Here is a 4,874-nt window from a genome sequence, read left to right on the forward strand (position 1 = left end):
TATTGCCCCAGTGCTCTGTTTTCGATGTTGACGCAGTCCTCTATACTTAGTAGTCCTCTCCCTCCTTCCTTTCGTGTTATGTATAGTCTGTCCGTATTTGCTCTTGGGTGTAGTGCTTTGTGTATTGTCATATGTTTCCTGGTTTTCTGATCTATGCTGCGAGTTCTGCCTTCGTCCATTGCCACAATAATTTCTGCGTACCTGTTTTACATTCCTGCCGCTGTATCTGATTACTGGCACTGCCCATGCGTTTATGGCTTTATCATATTTCTGGCGTTGAGTTTTGACTTGAGTATCGCCTTGAGTCTCTGCATATATTCTTTCCTGATCGTGTCCTTCATCTCTTGGTGTTTTATATCTCCTCCTTCCATTATTCCCAGGTATTTGTATCCTGTCTCATCTATGTGTTGATGTTGCTCCCATCTGGTAGCTTTATCCCTTCAGTTCTCGTTACTTTGCCTTTTTGTATGTTGACTAAGGCGCATTTTCTATTCCAAACTCCATCCTGATGTCCTCAGATACAATCCTTACAGTCTGGATTAGGGTATCTATTTCCGTTGATGCTCTTACCATACAGCTAGACGTCGTCCATGAACATCAGATGGTTGATTCTGTTACCTCTTTTCTTGAGTTGGTACCCGGCATCCATCTTCTGTAGTACTTTTGTCATGGGAATCATGGCTACTACGAAGAGTAGTGGGGACAGTGAGTCGCCCTGGAAGATCCCTCTCCTGATATTAACCTCTGCTAGTCTTATTCCAGAGCTTGTAAGTATTGTATTCCAGTTGGCGCATTGTATTTTTGAGGAAGCTGATGGTATTTCCTCTGCCCCATATATTTTCAGGCATTCTATTAGCCATGTGTGTGGTATCATGTCGAAGGCTTTCTTATAGTCTATCCATGCCATGCTTAGGTTGGTTTTCCTTCTCCTACTGTTCTTCATTACCATTTTGTCTATCAGAGCTGGTCTTTTGTGCCCCTACACTTCCTTCTGCAGCCTTTCTGTTGGTGGGGGATGGTGTTTGTCTCCTCTAGGTAGTTGTATAGCCTTTCACTGATGATACCTGTAGTAACTTCCACATTATTGGTAGGCAGGTGATAGGCCTGTAGTTACTGGCTATATTTCCCTTACTCTTGTCTTTTTGTACTAAGGATGTTCTTCCTGTGGTCATCCATTTGGGTGCTTGGTGATTTGAGATACAATGCTGGAGTTGTTCTGCTATTCGTGGGTGTGGGGCCTTGAAGTTTTTGAGCCAGTATCCATGGACTTCATCGGGACCTGGGGCTTTCCAGTTTGGCATTTCTTTAGTTGGTGTCTGACTGTGTCTGTCGTGATGTCTGTGAATCTTTGTTTTATTCTCCCTGTTTCTTCTTCCTTGACTTCCTGGAGCCATGTTGCTTGTTTTGTTGTGTGATACCGGATTGCTCCATATGTTTTCCAGAGTCTCTTACTTGGTTCGGCTTCAGGAATTTCTGGTGTTCTTCCCCTCTTAGTTGGCTGTATAGTCTTTTCTGGTTGGTTCCGAATAGTTTGTTCTGTTGGTATCCCTTATTCCTGTTCATGTATCGTTGGATCTTATGTGCTTTGGCCCCTTAAGCCTCTGTTTTACATCTTCTATTGTGTTGTTTAATCCCCTCTCTTGTACTTTGTATTTTCTCGTTGAGTTCCTCCCTTGTTTTCTTGCTTCTTAGCCTTTTTTTTTTTCTGCCATCTCTTTCAGTTTACTCAAGTCAGATCTCATCACCATTTATTATTATTATTATTATTATTATTATTATTATTATTATTATTATTATTATTATTATTGTTATTGTTATTATTATTTCAGTAAATGAAACCTATTGACTTTAGAAAATCGACACAAGCCATTTCGCTCTGTAACACTCGAGAGAGAGAGAGAGAGAGAGAGAGAGAGAGAGAGAGAGAGAGAGAGAGAGAGAGACATAATGATGATAACGTTGAATTTATGATTATATATTAGAGCCTTCCAAATTTTCTTTCATCTCCCCAAAACTGTTTTTGCCGCCCGACACAAGACTGACGGAAGATTTCGTAATTATAATTGGCCTCAACTTGAATTCACGGGGAGGAGAGAGAGAGAAAAAAAAAGAAAAAACCACGACGCCCTTGGACTTCTTCCCCCGGGGGAAGATACACGTGAATTTTAAAGGCAGAAAGGAAGACAGGGGAGAGGTGAGCTCAAGATAGATACCTGGTCACCTTCTTCCTTGGCCCGCAGGTAGATTACCCAGTTCCGACCAAGATTCCAGACTTTAAACCTCTGGTAAATATCCCGATGGGACATTTAACTTTCACTCTTTTGAAAGGCCAGCGTGGATGAGGGTGCAATGGTGAGTTTATAGAGTTCGTAACTTGCTGCTAATTTTATTTATCGCGTATAAAGTCGTAAACTTTTCTGATGTGCAAACTTTTACCATTCAACTGGAAATCGATATATTTGGATATAGTTTGATCTTAAGATTCAACAAAAAGTATTATATTTTCACTGTACACAAAAATTTAATCATTAAATAAAACATGCAAAACTTGTATCCGATTTGTTATTAATTACAGATTGAACATAATTTTACATACACACACACACACACACACACACACATATATATATATATATATATATATATATATATATATATATATATATATATATATATATATATATATTATATATATATATATATATATATATATATATATATATATATATGCATGAATGTATTTCCCATACACATAAAGACGTCCCGAACTCGCAAACAGCGGACGAAATTGGCGCGAAGAGTGAAGAATTGGCGGGAAAGAAAAGCAAATTACGTAGGTTTATATATGCTGCTGCTGCTGCTGTTGCCCGATGCCTTCCACACCTGTCTGATCACAGGAAGGATGGTCCAGCTCATCGCCTAATTGCCGAGGCAGGAAGTCCGGACTTCCAAAGGAAGTTGCTACGGATCCAACTCTTCCACAAATGCGTAAACATCGTGCGTTAAAGACAGGCGTTGCTCTGCAATAACTTCACACACTTTTGAAGTTCATGAAGGATAATAAGTAGTATCAACAACGGTCACTCATTAACGGGGAATGCTCGAAGAGGCTTCTTCCTTCGTCCAGTTCCCAATTGACGATTCCATGACTTATAACAAAAGCTAAAATGGTATCAATTCAGACTTCATAATTCATGAGGCAACCTTGCAAGTCTAAACAACAGAATCTTTCAAGCTTTCTATTCCTACAGTAGCTTTGTTAAGTCTCTCTTTGGAATAAGACCATTTTTGGGGGGGGTAAACTTAGCATATTCTCCAAACTTGTGAATGAGATGAATCCCAACACACTGAGGAGAAAGTCTCGCTTTCAAATTGAGTAGGGACGCTTTCGCCGCTAAAGCTCTTATCTGTTATATCTTCACTCAGAAATACAGTGCAACAAACAAAAAATATAAAGCAAGTCAAATGGATAAACGAACCGAGTTAAGAGTACAATTGTAAGTTATGTCAGAATTTAATTAAATGGATATCTTTAGGTTACAGTACAAATAAGTATATTTTTTTCAATTACCAGCAAGTCAAAAGAAAAAAAAAGACGAGATACAGCTAATCGGCTTCACAAGATTTACTGCAGCTTATTGAGGCAGTAAATCATTTAATCTTCAAGCTTTTGAGATTTCATTTTTTTATTATTTTCTCGTGTGGATTAGCATAATCTGTTAAAGATTCTAAAACGAAGATTAGGCAGGGATAATAAATATTGACAGGCTATCAAATCCCTGATAAACGAATGCATAACAAAACCATTGCCATATCTGTACCTTGAAATGTACGTAATCGTAAACCTTAATTTTTTTTCGTTCCGTTCGTCTCGTATAGAAATTGCTCTATAAAGTACGATTCTGGTACATAATCTTATTTCAAAAAGACATTGTATCATTAGAATCTCGTCAATAATCTTGTTTCGGGAAACATTAAGAAGTCTTGTTCGACTTCTCTTATCCTGTTAAGCTGCATACAAGTTCCTCGTTGGACGAGTGGGTTACATGTTCGCCTACTCATTCGGTAGTCGCGAGTTCGACTCCCCGCTCTGACAACATTGAATCAGAAGAATTTATTTCTGGTGATTAGAAATTCATCTCTCGATATCATGTGGTTGGGATCCCACAATAAGATGGTCCCGTTATCTAGGTATCAATTGGTTCCTAGCCAAGTAAAAATATCTAATCCTTCGGGCCAGCCCTAGGAGACCTGTTATTCAGCTCAGTGGTTTGGTTAAACTAAGATTAACTTTTAGGCTGCATACGTCCTCAAAGGAAAGGTTTATGCCGTTTAGAGCTTCATATGATTCAACTGCTATGCGCAAAATTTATGAGCAACTAAATGAGTGTTCAATGAGCATACAGTTCGTTAACACCTCTTGTGCAGTTTTCGAAGGGGAACTTTCTAAACAGCGTTCTGTAATTTTTTTTTTTATGAAGAAAATCCCACAGGGAATAAGCTGGACCGAATTCATGTATGCGGTATGAACTTTGACTAGAATTTGGACTGAAGCTACTTTGTACAGCCGATTAGGATGTACTGTATATACATACATACATACTCTACATAACACTATATAATAATATAATATATAAATATATATACATTATATATAATATATATATATTATATGATATATATATATAATGTATATATATATATAATTATTACTTATAAGCACGTTTCTTATGAGGGTGGCATCTGGTCTAAAGAGAAAAATGGAAAAGTCCAGCTCGATCCCATTATGAAATAAATGGCTTGAACTCTCCGTATCCATGAGAAACTCACTCTTCCCCCCTACCACACACGCACACAAACTCTTTCTGTCCAAG

This window comes from Macrobrachium nipponense, chromosome 42, assembly GCF_015104395.2.
Source record: "Macrobrachium nipponense isolate FS-2020 chromosome 42, ASM1510439v2, whole genome shotgun sequence".
Lineage (NCBI taxonomy): Eukaryota > Metazoa > Arthropoda > Malacostraca > Decapoda > Palaemonidae > Macrobrachium > Macrobrachium nipponense.